The sequence below is a fragment of the Tupaia chinensis genome, unplaced genomic scaffold, assembly GCF_000334495.1.
Source record: "Tupaia chinensis unplaced genomic scaffold, TupChi_1.0 Scaffold000063_1, whole genome shotgun sequence".
Lineage (NCBI taxonomy): Eukaryota > Metazoa > Chordata > Mammalia > Scandentia > Tupaiidae > Tupaia > Tupaia belangeri.
The window spans coordinates 1,202,345-1,217,389 of record NW_006159521.1 but is presented as its reverse complement, the minus strand read 5'-3'; the positions used below and the strand labels follow the sequence as shown (position 1 = coordinate 1,217,389).

General features: G+C 39.6%; 1 protein-coding gene across 8 annotated transcripts in view; it reads right to left on the bottom strand.

The window, feature by feature from the left end:
- Positions 1 to 15,045, bottom strand: part of CSNK1G1 (casein kinase 1 gamma 1) — a 207,743-nt gene that overhangs the window by 161,509 nt on the left and 31,189 nt on the right. The window lies entirely within an intron of this gene.

Below are 15,045 nucleotides of genomic sequence, written 5' to 3'. Positions count from 1 at the left end.
TAAAAAGAATTATTTATTTATTTATTTATTTATTTACATTTGACCAGAGAGGGACAGAATGTGGGGGTTGGGGGGAAGCAAGCCACCAGGTCTGGGGCTCGAACTGCAGTCAGCCATGTAGGAGTTCAGGACCCCTAGCCACCACGCAACCTGCCAGTCCCTACTTATTCTCTTTTTTTTGTTAAGAATTATTTATTTTAGTGGCCAGCAGGTGGTGTGGTGGTTAAGGGCACTGAACTCCCACATGGCCAACTGCAGTTCGAGTCCCAGACCTAGTGGCTTGCTTTCTCACTTTCTCCCTCTCTCTCTCTCTCTGTCTCTGATCAAAATCAAAATAATAACAAATAAAATTAAATAATTCTCTAGAAAGTTATTTATTTATTCATTTATTTATTTTTAATTTGACCAGAGAGAGACAAGAGAGGAAAAGTGAGAAAGCAAGCCACCAGGTTGGAGTACCGAATTACAGTCAGCCATATGGATGTCCAGCACCCAAACCACCATGCCACCCACTGGCCCCTGTATTTACTCTTAACTAATAATAAATGCAAGATCATGTTATGCCAGTGGTTCTGAATTTATACCCTACCTACACATTTCATTTCCTTATTCTTCACTTCCTTCATCCCTTTCAAGTTTCCAAGGGATTTCCTTTACCAAATCACTATTGTGATTACTTCCCAGTCTTTGTCACCCATTTTCAAGATCCCTAATTTCATTTTTTTCTTTTTATTCCTTTTTTTTTTTGTAGAGGTTTTTGCTATAGGGCGTGTGCGCTCGCCAGACAGTGAGAGACAGAGAGACATTTTTCCCCTTTTTTTTTCTTGAGAGGTTTTTGCTATAGGGTGCATGTGCTTGCCAGAAAGACAGAGCGAGACAGAGAGGCAGAAAGCGAGAAATCATCTCCCAGGGGGGATGACCACGCCACAATCCCTTCTCCTCCATTCTCCTCTTGGGATCTTGGGCACGCATGCACAAACACCTAGCGTGAGTTTAAGCCACTGGGTCTGGGACTCAAACCACGGTCAACTACATGGGAGTCCAGCAACATAGCCATTGCGCTAACTGCTGGTCCCCCAAGATCTCTAATTTCAATATCTCTAATTTTTAAAATATGGTTTTATAGGCCATAAAAGCATATTTATATTATTACCAAATAATAAAAAATTAGGTGTATTTCTTTCATATAAATAAAAGTGAAGAATTAAAAAATGATTATGAGTTAGGGTAATGAAATTAACATTAAAATTATTAAAAATTATTTTTATTACATTGCTTATGCAATAAAATGAATTCCTCCATGGGAACCAGCAGTTAGCGTAATGACTATGTCACTGGACTCCCACATAGTTGACCGCGTCCCGGACCTGGGGGCTTAAAACTCACGCCGGGTGCGTGTGCATGCGTGCCCAAGATCCCGAGAGGAGAATAGAGGAGAAGGGATTGCGGCATGACCATCCCCCCTGGGGGGTGATTTCTTGCTTTCTGTCTCTGTGTCTCTCTCTGTCTGTCTGGCGAGCGCACGCGCCCTATAGCGAAAACCTCTCCAAAAAAAAAAGAAAAAGAATTCCTCCATCATTTTAAACAGGATGGCTTCTCTCTTACGCTCTTGGTTGAAAATTATTCATACAGATACAGTACTTAACTCTACCCTAACAGCCATTCTCTCATGTAATCTTTTCAGGATGTTAGTCAACTTTTATAGACAGTCAAACTTAAGAAGCAGTCACTGTAAAGTCTGCCATGCTGCAGGTTTTATTTCAGAGCTGCAGAAAGACACCTCATTCTTTGTGGCTATCAGAAATCAGCTAGAAGCACATTTTATGATCAAAACTAATACAGTCCCAATATTGTAACAAAAAATGGGCTGGGATTATTTCCAGGTAAAGGAATACTGTGTCATTCCTTCTCTATAGAGAATGGTTTCATAAGCTTAAGAGTGGGGAGTCTCCTGACTCAACGAAGGGTTCAAATAGTAAAGCTATGGGTAAAGAATACACAGAGATAGTAACCTCTGACTATACCTTAATTTCTTTATTAGTAATATAAGAATGACTACTACACAAAAAGAACAAGTCTGAAGAGAAAAAGCAACACTACCAATAAAGCCTTGGGAAAACTGGGAAAGGAGGGAGAAAAAGGACAAATCTGATCAGTGATGTGGGGCTACCCACAGGGAGTGCTCTGTCCCCTCATCCCTGTTCTTCCTGTAAACCGCTTCAAAAGCAGCACGTGGAAAGGAAAAGACGCTAAAGCTAAGCAAAATAAGCCCAGCACCTGTAGATCTCTCTCTTCATATGCACACAAAGGGCCAAAGAGTGTCTCCTGTTCTCATTCCTCCACACTAAATTAACAGAAGCCTGGAAAGCACATGAATTTGTTCTACAACGGCTTGTTTGCCAGTTTACCTGGATTTATTACTATTGCGGTAGACCCAGAAACGTCTCCCTTTCTGTAACTCCATAAGGAATCACCAGAACTCACTGAGTCCTCTGGGTCTGGGCACCATGGTAGTAAATAGAGGTAAGTTGGCAAACAATCCAAAGGAGTAAACAAAAATCTGAATGCTTTTAGCTATGATCCAGTCCACCAGAGTCATTCAATGAACTCTGACTAGGAAACAGATTCTCAGTTGGAAAACAGTTTTAGTGAAAAACTAAAAAAATTAAAAAATAAAGTTTGCCAAAAGTAAGAGAACTAGCCTCCTATGGCACCAAAGGAAAAGCACCACTAACTCTGTATCCAATTCCATTACACAAAAACTAGAGACATACATACCAGTTTCACTTTCAAATATTAAAAATACTGAGTAAGAAGGGTGTTTCTTCTTTAAAACCAGGAAAGGCATAATGGGAAAAGCAACAATTGTTAGTCCACCACAAAGGAGGAGGGGGAAACCTTACACCTATACTTTAGCATTGCTTTGTTAATTAAAATCAGCCCTTGTCTAGCAGTGTGTTTATAAGTTAAACATACTGAGGGGGAAAAAACTAACACACTCACAGGATTCCCATGAACCTCGACCATATCCAGTTATCAAGACACTGTAGTAAAACACATAATTTTACACATTTGGCTGTATACAAGTCCATATCTGAATCAATGCTTGATACTTCTATGCTGTTACTCAAAAATAACACTTTGTTTTTCCTTTTATACTTCTTATAATGATCATAAATCATTTTAATCATTAGCTACACCAAATTTCTACTCTTTTTAAAGTTTTATTTAAAGAATTATTTAAGTTATGGGACAAGCAGGTGGCATAATGGTTATGCTGCTGGACTCTCATGTAGTTGACTGTAGTTTGAGTTCTGGATCTGGTGGCTTAAAACTCACACTGGGGGGACCAGCAATTAGCGTAATGGTTATGTCACTGGACTCCCATGTAGTTGACCACAGTTTGAGTTCCAGACCCAGTGGCTTAAAACTCATGCTGGGCGCGTGTGCGTGCGTGCTCAGGATCCCGAGAGAATGGAGGAGAAGGGATTGAGGTGTGGCCATCCCCCTGGGGGGTGATTTCTCGCTTTCTGTCTCTCTGTTTCTGTCTGTCTGGCGAGCACATGCGCCCTATAGCAAAAACATCTCAAAAAAATAAAAAATTAGACAAAAACTCACACTGGGCACATATGCATGTGTGCCCAAAATCCCAAGAGGAGAATGGAAAGGACTACGGTGTGGCCATCCTCCCATGCCACCAGGGTGGGTGATTTCTCATTTTCTCTCTGACTGTCTCTGTGTCTCTAGTGAGCGCGTGTGCCCTATAGCGAAAATCTCTCTAAAATGACTGAACAAATGAATACACACACGCACACACACACACACACACACACACATATATACGAAGACAAGAAATAAGATCTACACAATAGGACCAGCCCCCTAGCCTAGTTAAGGGGGTTGGATCCTACATGGCCAACCACAGTTAGGATCCTGGTCCCAGTGGCTTAAAAAGCATACCAGATACATGTGCCTCCATAACTCAAATCCCAATGGGATGGAGAAATGGAGACAGGATTGTGGAGTGACCATGCCTCACTGGCGAGGATCCTTTCTCCCTTTCTTTCTTTCTCTGTCAAGCACATGCACTCTAGCGATCGGGAGGGATTTTCTCACACATGGACTCTGAAGCAGCCAAACATATAACGTGTGAATCTGACTTTTTTGTAAATTTATTTATTTCTTCCATAAGGGAGTGAGAGCTTAAACCAGCCCTGGATCGTGGGCATTTGTATATCTGGTGTACTCAAAGAGGTCTGACAGAACCCAGAATCTTCTCACATGGGTCAGCCTCACAGAGCATCACATTTTATCCCTGAAAATCAACACAATATACTGATATTTTTCAGCCATGGGTGAGATAATTCTTAATAGCAATAAACCAATGATCTTCAGGAGCAAGTGACATCAGCCCTGCCCTCTAAATCTAACATTTTTGGACAACAGAGAACAATCACCATAGTGTTCTATAGAAACTGATGTCCTCAAGATCTAGTGAAGCATGTAAGGCCAAATACCACTATACTAAAACCCCAGAATACCTAGTCTTTTTTAAAAAAGAATTATTTACTTATTAAATTCCACTTGCTATTATTAATTTTTAATTTGACAAAGAGAGAGAGAGAGAAAGGGAGAGTGAGAAACCAAGCTGCTAGGTCTGGAATTCGAACCGTCAGCCATGTGAGAATCCAGCACCTTTAACTACCACGCCACCTGCTGCTGGCCCCAGAATACAAAGTTTTGAGACTATGTTTTTTTTTTTTCTTTCTTTTGTATCAAAAGTCACTTTTGCTATTCTTGGTATGTTCAGTTCCAGTGCACCTTCATTCCCTGTTCTGTAATGATCTCCTTTAATTTGCTATGAGCTGCAACTAAACCTGTTAGTAAAATTACATAAAATTAAGTGACTATGCAGGGCCAGCAGGTAGCTTGGTGGTTAAGGTTGCTGGACTCCCACATGGATGACCATGGTTAGAATTCTGGACCTGGTGACTTGCTTTCTCACTTTCCTCCTCTCTCTCTCTCTGGTCAACTTAAAATAAAATATAAAATAAGAAAATAAAATAATGACAATGAATAAAATTTTTAAAAAATTAAGTAACTATGCCTTTGGGAGTTTCAGAAGTATGCTTCCCTTGAGTTCTAGGGCCCAGAGCTTAGACTTCTAGAATAGGGACTTCCTAGTCTACACTGTAACTCTCAGATGGGTATACATAAGTTTCTGGGGAAATAAAACTAGCTAAGATCCTATGTATTCATAATTATGATTGGATGAAGGTGGGCCACTTCATTTCATAATTGAGTCAAAATAAAAAAGATACAGAAGTGGTTATGAAAACGTGATTTATAGGGACCAGCAGGTGGCATGGTGGTTAAGGCAGTGGACACTCCCACGTAGCTGACCAGGATTCGAGTCCTGAATCTGGTGGCTTGTTTTCATGTATCAAAAATGATCACTACTCCTTAATTCATAAAAGAAAATGCCTTTCATTACAGAGAGGGCACACTAGTGGTTTGTTTGTTTTTTTGTTTTTTTTTGTTTTTTTAAGAGAGTGAATTTTGCTATAGAGCACATGCACTTGCCAGAGAGACCAAAAATCCGACATCCCCGCCCCGTCCCCTTGGCAGGGTGATGGCCACTCCAAAAATCCCTTCTCCTCCACTCTCCTCTCAAGATTTCAGGTACAGGGAACCAGCAGTTGGCGTAATAGCTGTGTCGCTGGACTCCCATGTAGTCAACTGCGGTTTGCATCCCGGACCTGGTGGCTTAGAGCTCATGCCGGGCACGTGTGCGTGCATGCCCAAGATCCCGAGAGGAGAATGGAGGAGAAGGGATTGCAGCATGACCATCACTCCTGGGGGGTGATTTCTCGCTTTCTGTCTCTATGTCTCGCTGTCTGTCTAGCGAGCGCACATGCCCTATAGCGAAAAAAAAAAAAAACTCTCCAAAAGAAAAAAAAGATTTCAGGTACACACACATACACACACCTGGGGTGAGTTTCAGGCTGGCAGGTCTGAGACTCAGACAGCAGTTGGCAGGGAGTCCAGCAACATAACCATTATGCCATCTACTGGTCCCAGGGCACAGTAGTTTGAAGATCAGCCCAGATAATGTCTTTCTTAACTTATGAATTATAATCATTTAAAAACATTAAAGAGAGGCCAGGAGGTGGCAGGAATGGTGGTTAAGGCACTGGACTTACACATGGCCGAACACAGTTCAAGTCCCAGACTTGGTAGCTTGGTTTTTCACTTTCTCTTTTTCTCTCTCTGGTCAAATTAAATAATAGTAACAAATAAAATTAAATAAATATTTTTAAGAATAAAAACATTGAAGAAAACATAAATATGGTGTTATGTGTTCAAATACAGGCAATCAACCAAGTTAATAAAATAGTAATTTCTAGTTAGGAGTCCCATGGGTACATTTCTAGTGCAATTAAATAGAAAGAGTCTAAAATTAACATATCAAACATAAATGTATCCGAAGCAACCATACTTTATTAGGTTTGCCATTGTCTCTATGATTCTGATTCTTTCCAGGATCCTGGGCATGCATGCACATGAGCATGGCATGATTTTCAAGTCACTGGGTCCAGGGCTAAAAGTGCAGTTGGCCACACAGAAAATCCAACAACATAACTGCTATGCAATCTGCTGGCCCCATCAAGTTTTTTAAAAAAAATATGGCTTTTCAGGGCCAGCAGGTGGTGTGGTGGTTAAGGTGCTGGACACTCTCACATGGCCAACCACGGTTCAAGTTCCAGACCTGGTGGCCTGCTTTCTCATTTTGCCTCTCTGTGTGTTTGTCTCTGTTCAAATTAAAATAAATGAATGAATAAATAAAATTAAATAAATAGGGGCTGGCAGGTGGCGTGGTCATTAAAGGTGTTAGATTACTACACGGCTGACCATGGTTCAAGTCCTGGACCTGATGGCTTGCTTTCTTGCTTTCCCCTTTCTCTCTCTCTCTGTCTCTGTCTGGTCAAATTAAAAAATAATAACAACAAAAAATGGAATTAAATAATTCTTTAAAAAAATGTTGTTGGAATTTATTTTTTAATTAAGTAATTCTCTTTTTAAAATATGGTTCTTCATGTGTAAAACTGGCAAATAAAGAAAACACAACACCCAGCGTTGCCAACATCTACAGAAATACACTTTCCTAACATGCTTATTAAAGAATGACACCTCTCTGGAAGACTATCTGGCAATATGTCCATTTACTAAACCCTAAGGAAATAAGAACCCTAAGGAAATAATTAAAAATTAACATAAACAGATGATTTATCTCAAGAGTTTTAAAAGCAAAAATCTGAGAAAAATCTAAAAAACATCAGTACAATTGTAGTTCCATAATTTCTCTGTGGGCCTGGCAGGTGGTGTGGCAGTTAAGGGCGCTGGACTGCCATATTGTGGATCATGGTTTGTGTCCCGGACTTGGTGGCTTGCTTCTCACTCCCCCCACCCACTGTCCCTCTCTGGTTGAAAAGGAAGGAAGGAAGGAAGGAAGGAAAAAAAAAAAAGAACAAAAGGAAGGAAAGGAGGGGAGAAGGGAAGGAAAGAGGAAGAGAGGGAAAGAAGAAAAAGAAAGTTAAAATCATTATTTTTTAAAAAATGGAAAAGAAAATGTAACTGATAACAACAGTCTCAGGTCAGATCCACGGCCTGGTGGTTAAGAAAGACAGCTGCAAGTTTTTCAGGTCCCAGAGGACAAATTGAGAAATATGCTGGGCACGTATGCATGCACGCCCAAAGTCACAAAAGGAGGGAGAAATGGAGAAGAAGGGATTGTGGTGTGACCACACTCCACTGGGAGCTGTTTTCTCCATCTCTCTTTCCTTTCTTTTTTTGTTTAATCTTGCCTGAGGGGATATGTGCTCACCAGAGAGATAGAAAAAGGAGGAAAATGAGAAATCATTCTCTGTGGAGGAATGGTCATGCCACATCCCTTGTCTGCATCTCTCCATCCTTTTGGGATAAGGGCACACATGCACATGAGCCTAGCAGGTTTCTCAATCTGCAGGGTCTGGGACTCAAACTGTACAGCTGGCCATGTAGGGTCCAGCTGTCTTAAGCACTATCACACAAGCTGACCTGTCCCTCTCTCTTTCTTCTCACCTTCTGGTAAATTTTTAAAAAATAAAAATACAGTTACAATCTATGAAGTATTACTCATTATTGTCTTCCTTCCTTTTAACTTTCTTTGTTAGTTTTATTATGCAGCATGTGCTTGCCAGAAACAAAGAAACCAAGAGAAAGGGAAAGCAAGAAAGCACCCCCTAGAGAGGAGGGCCACACCACAAGCCCTTCTCTTCCATTCTCTTCTCAGGATTTTGAGTAGGCCAGCATATGTGCCCAGCATGTTTTTGCGGCAGCAGGATCTGGGACATGAACCTTAGGGTTGGACATGTAGGATCCAGCTGCCTTCATCACCATGCCACCAGCTGACCCCTCTATAACTTTTTTTTATTATTCAAATTTTTACAATGAACATATATGAAACAATCACATAAATTATTTCAAAAAAGATATCAAAGGAAACACGCCATCCATATCTTCAGAAAACTAGCAAAATCCTAATGTACTGCTAAAAGACATGCTTTTAAACAAGAAAATAATACGTAAGTAACAGGAAAATTTTTAAATGTTAGTATATGTAAAGAAGTAAAATTTAAAGGAATACACATAAAACTGTTAAATTTCTCAATGGAGGTAAAATTATATGTACTTAATGTGTTATAAATTTGTAAAATATTGGAACTTTTTATGAGTCTGTTTTACCTCTGTAAGCAGCTTACAGTATTCAAAAAGTAGAAAACCAATGCTAAAGTTTAAATTTTTTTTTTCAGAGAGAGATTTTTGCTAGAGGGCAGGCACACATGTCAGAGAGAGAGAGGGCAAGAAATTACCCCCCAGAAGGCATGGCTACACCACAATCCCTTCTCCCTCATTCTCCTCTCTGGATTTTGGGCATACATGCACACATGCCTAAAGTGTGTTTTAAGCTACAGGGTTCAGGACTCAAACTGCTGTCGACCACATGAGTCCAGTGCTTTAACAACTGTGCTACCTGCTGGCCCCTAATGTTTAATTTAAAAATAACATTTGTCGGGACCAGCAGTTAGCGTAATGGCTATGTCGCTGGACTCCCACGTAGTTCACCACGGTTCGTGTCCTGGACCCGGTGGCTTGAAACTCATGCCAGGCGCATGTGCATGCATGCCCAAGATCCCGAGAGGAGAATGGAATAGAAGGGATTGCGGCGTGGCCATCCCCCCTGGGGGGTGATTTCTCACTTTCTGTCTCTCTGTCTGGCAAGTGCACGCGCCCTATAGCAAAAAAAAAAAAAAAAAAAAAAAGCCAGGAAATATTAGCCCAAGAGTTCAATGAAAACTGCCACCACAAAGACAAGTAATTACTGTTTGAAGTACACATATGTCAAAGTAAATGCTAATCATTCTTCATGCCTGATTACGATACTGCAATTAGATTAAAGAATGTTACAAAACAACAAAAGAAGAAAGTTACGAAACAATGATATATGCTATAGTTACATATACAAGTTCTTAAAAAAACTTTTAAGTTTCATGGTGCCCTAGGTCTAGCAGAGGTATTTTAATACTTTTAAAACCAAAACTTTTATGCAAAAGATATGTGACTTCTTGCTAGCATATCAGAGACTATTTTAAAGTCAGAGATCTGAACTCACCTCTGGTCATTCTATTCAGAAGCACAATTAGGGAACCAGCAGTTAGAGTAATGGCTATGTAGCCGAACTCCCATGAAGTCGACCACGGTTCGAGTCCCGGACCCGGCAGCTTAAACTCATGCCGGGCACGTGTGCGTGCGTGCCCAAGATCCCGAGAGGAGAATGGAGGAGAAGGGATTGCGGCGTGACCATCCCCCCTGGGAGGGGATTTCTCGCTTTCTGTCTCTATGTCTCTCTCTGTCTGTCTGGTGAGTGCACACGCCCTATAGTGAAAACCTCTCCAAAAAAAAAAAAAAAGAAGCACAATTAAATTCTATCTCTGTAATTGGTCATTCTGGACACAAAGATTTTACAATGTGGAGAACTAATATAATTTCAGTATTAAGGATTAAGTAGAGTCAATGTTCAGCCTTCTCAAATGAAAACTTGATGATCTTGAAAAATCAACATAAGATCTTAACATATTTTAGTACCAAAAGAAAACCAGCGTAAGAAATTCAAAGGTATGACTTGGGAAGAATGTCCCATACAGGAGGACTGAATGTTAAGAACTGAACTAAGGGCTAAAAATTCTGAATTCTAATTATAGTTAAGGCAGTGATCCAAGTCAACATTTCATATCTCAACTTTCACAGGTGTGACTATTCAAACACAAATCATAAAATTTTTGAAAAACTAAGGAAATAAAAAATTTAACCAAAGAAAAGGAATTCATTGTCCTAACCTGATCCACACACAGATAAATCCCAATGGCCCAGAAATCAGTACTGGTAAGTGTGGCAATTTAGAAGGATTTAAAGTATGTTTCATAAGTGGGAGGTGGTATTTTAATACCAAGGATGTAACCTTAGTTTAATCACAGCTGAGTGCATAAAGAGGTTTATGCTGTCAGTATTGTCCTAACAACAGGAAGTTAAATTTCAAAGAGGCTGCCCAGCCTAGGTGGTGCAGCTGGTAGTATACAGGACTGCAGAGCCAGATACCTCATGGCTAACTGTGGGTTCAAATCCCAGAGTGCTGGAAATGGGGATTGTGCTGTGACCAGCCTGTGGAGGGTGCTTTCTTTTCAATCTCTCTCTCATGTGCTCTACTGTGAGTAAAACGAAGTTTAAAACAATTCTGAAGGAGGAAATAGTGCAGCCTTGCCTATTAAATATAATTAAGTGTGCAGTGTGAGAGCAAAAGATAATGGCTATCTATATAAAAACACAAATTTAAAAGGAAGGTATTCTTCATAACACTATTTGGGTTTAATCATTCTTTTTTTTAAAAAATTATTTAATTTTATTTATTCATTTATTCATTTTCATTTGATCAGAGAAAGATACACAGAGAGGAGGAACGTGAGAAGCAAGCCACCAGGTCTGGGACTCAAACCGTGGTCGGCCACGTGGGAGTGTCCAGTGCCTTAACCACCACACCACCTGCTGGTCCCTGGGTTTAATCATTCTTAAACATCTATAGTAAATAGCTCCTACTTTAACCATATTAGTCTTTATTTCATTCACTCAGTACTTATCTTGGTTACATGTCAGTTTCTTGGATCTTAGAAATTTATCTTTTATTATCTGAACAAAGCAGCATTATTGATATCATTCCCTGATAAAATAAAACTAAGCTGAAATTATATCGCCAAATTTTCAAAATTACCACACTGGGTAAAGTTAATGATATTAAAAATGATGAAACTAGTGAGTATCAATATTTGGAATTTATCATATGAAAAAAGCTCAAAAACACTGAGCTATCCTTGTATTTCTGGAAATATGGCATGTTACCCAATATGTTCACTAAAAACTGAAAATGTAAAATTAAAAGCAACAATTCAAGTATTTTTCAGCTTTAAAAGTTTTATTTGGTTCTCTTTTTACATTTTCCACTTCTCTGTTATTTTCACATTTGTCTTTAAATCTTTAAATTTATTTACAGTTGTCTTCAAGTTTTTGTGCACTAATTCCATCATATCAGCATTCATAGATTTCTTTCTTTCTCTCTCTTTTTTTTTTCTTTTTTTTGTCAGTGGGCATGTGTGCTCACTGGAAAGAGACAGAGGGAAAGTGAAAAATCACCCCAGTGAGGATGGCCACACCACAATCCCTTCTCTTCCATTCTCTTCTCATTCCCCTGGAATTTTGAGCACACATGCCTGGTGTGATTTTCAAGCCACCATGTCCAGGACTCAAACCACAGTTGTCAGTGTGGGAGTCCAGCACTTTAACCACCACACCACCTGCTGACCCTTCCAGGTCTGTTTATATTGATTTTCTTTAGTTATGGTTATTTTCCTACACATTTGCATATTTGGTTAACACAAAATCCAGGATAGTGGTGACCACTAATAGCCCAAAAAAGAGAATAGGGCACAGAAAGCCTTCTAAGATACTGGTAATGTTCTAGTAATTTACTTGTATGATGGATACAGTTGTTCATTTCGAATCTTTATTCATAATTCTTTATATGTATTCTGCAGTTCTTGAAAAATACTGTAAAAATTAAATCAACACTTTGAAAAGATTCAGTAAGAAAGACGGAAAAAAGGGGAGGAGAAGGCATACAAAAAACATCAAAAATGGTAAATGAAGAAGAACCCCAGGACTCCATCCCCTCCAGAAAAACAACAAATAAGATGGCAAAGAAGTCCAAGTCAGCTTCTGCAGAACTCTGCAATCTAAGAAAAACCAAAAATGAAAAACTAGAGAAAGATTTAGCAAAGAGAGCAGTTCCAGCACTGCCTTTAAAGAGTTCTTGTGGGGGTTTAAATTGCCTGCCACTCTACAATTCAGTAGCAACTGTGAACGTGGCAGCTTTATTCCTGGGCAGGCTGATTAGAACCACAGAGAGCAATGCAAATCTACTCTCAAAGAATTGTGGTTCAATGTTAGGGGTTGACTGGCACTTCCTCAAGGACTGGTGCTAGGACTTGTCTGTTCTGCATGAAATGAAACATTCCCAAGACTGGTTTTGGCCAAAAGCATAAGTACTAGACAAAAGCAGGCTGGGTTAAAGGAGAACACTCACAGTGACCAGCAGGTGGCGTGGTGGTTAAGGCACTGGACACTCCCACATGGCTGACTATGGTTTGTGTCCCAAACCTGGTGGCTTGCTTGCTTGCTTTCTCACTTTCTCTCTCTCTGCCTCTCTGGTGGGCACATGTGTCCTTTAGAAGAAGAAATAAAATTTTTAAATTATTAAAAAAAATAAAAAGGAGAACACTCACATACACATAAAAGCCTGGGAAGAAAGGGGTTAGAAAAGGACATACCTGGCAAGAAATGTAATTTTTAAAGCTCCTGTGCATACCACGCAATGAAGAAGGCCAACTGTATGCCACAAGTTGAACACATATTTGAAATGGCCTAAAAAGACCTTACGTTTTGACCTCTAGCTTACTTTCAGGCTCTGTGCAGACCGGAAATGAAGACTAAGGCAGAGCTGTAAATAGTTTGGCTAAGCACTGAAGGAGTATTTGAGAGTATTTTCCTTTTCTGGGCTCCAGGTGTTTAAGGGAACTCTGTCAAAACACTACCTGACTACTCACCTAATGAAACAAACTTCAGTGACCACACATAACAAATACAAATTTTACAAAATAGCTTAGAAAATACACTAAACAAGTGAAAACAATAATGACTCATGATAAGCAGTATCAAATCTTGGGAAGGGTGAAATATGCTTTCTAAAGTTGCTGTACTATAATATTAAAAATTTCTACTTTTCAAAAAAATTACAAGTCATGTAAAGAAATTATAGCCCATTCACAAGAAAAAAATAAATGAACAGAACCTGTCTGTGAGGATACCCAGGCAAAGGACTAATGACTAAACAAAGACTTTAAATCAACTGTCTAAATACATAAAATAAACCATGAACAAAGAGTTAAAAGAAAGCAAGAAAACAATATTTCACCAAGTAGGAAATATCAATAAAGAAATAAGAATTTAAAAAGGAATTGAGTAGAAATTCTGAAACTAGGGGCCAGTTGGTGGTGTAGTGGTTACAACACTGGACTCCCATGTGGCAGAATGTGATTCAAGTCCTGGACCTAGTAGCTTGAAATTCACGCTGGGCACGTATGTCTACATGCCTGAAATCATGAAAAGAGAATGGAGAAGGGACGGCGGGGTGACCAAAGCCCTGGTGGGGCAACTTCTCTTTCTCTGTGTCTCTAGCAAGCACATGTGTCCTATAGCAAAAATCTAAGGAAAAAAAAATTCTACAATTACAAGAACAAAGAAAACACTAGAGAGGTTAAACAGCAGATCTGAACAAGAAAAAGAAAGGATTGACTAACATGAAGACAGGTCAATGAAATCATCCCTCTGAAGAAGAGACAATAAAAGAAAAACAAGTAGAGACTAAGGAACCTGTGTATCATCATGAAGTGTACAACCATACACAAGGAAGTCCTAGACAGAAAGTAGAAAGAGAAAAGTGTGAAAAGACACAGAAGAAATAGAGGCTGAAAATTTGATGAAAACCATAAATCTACACATCAAAGCATCTTAACCAACTCCAAAAAGGTGAACCAAAAGAAACAGAAAGAAATTCATCACTTACCCTTAAAGCATTGTCCATAGATTTTTTTTTTTTTTTGAGAGATTTTTGCTATCGGGCACGTGCACACACTGGAGAGAGAGAGAAAAATACAGAGACACAGAAAGCAAAAAATCACCCCCATAGGGGAATGGCCACACCACAATTCCTTCTCCTCCACTCTTCTTGTGAAATTTTGGGCATGCATGCACACATGCCTGGCATGAGTTTTAAGCTGCTGAGTCCGGGACACGAACTGCAGTCAACTACATGGGAGTCCAGTAATGTAACCACTACACCATCTGCTGGTCCCCATCCATAAGATTAACAGTCAATTACTCATTAGAACTCATGGAAGCCAGAAGGCATTGGAGTGATTTACTATTAAGTCCTGAAAGAAAAAACTGTCAAATATTCTATATCCAGAGCTGGCCCTGTAATACAGTTTAGCAATGTGCAGAAGAAGCCAGATCCCACACTGCTGACTAGGGTGGTTTGAGTCCTAGTCCCAGCAGCTTGAAAATCATGCCAGGTACATACATGTATGTCCAGGATCCTGCTGAGATAGAGAACCAGAGGAACAGGACTGCAACGTGACCAGGCACCATTAGCAGATGCTCTTTCTTTCTCTCTCGCTCTTGCTCTCATTTGTATACACACACTCTCCAGCATATGAGGAAAAGAAAATGAAACAAAAGAGAAAAGAATTATATATCCAGCAAAATGCTTCTTCAAACTTAAAAGACATGTCTCTCTCTGCTGCCTGGTGATAAAAGGTAGCTAGATTCCACATGACCAAC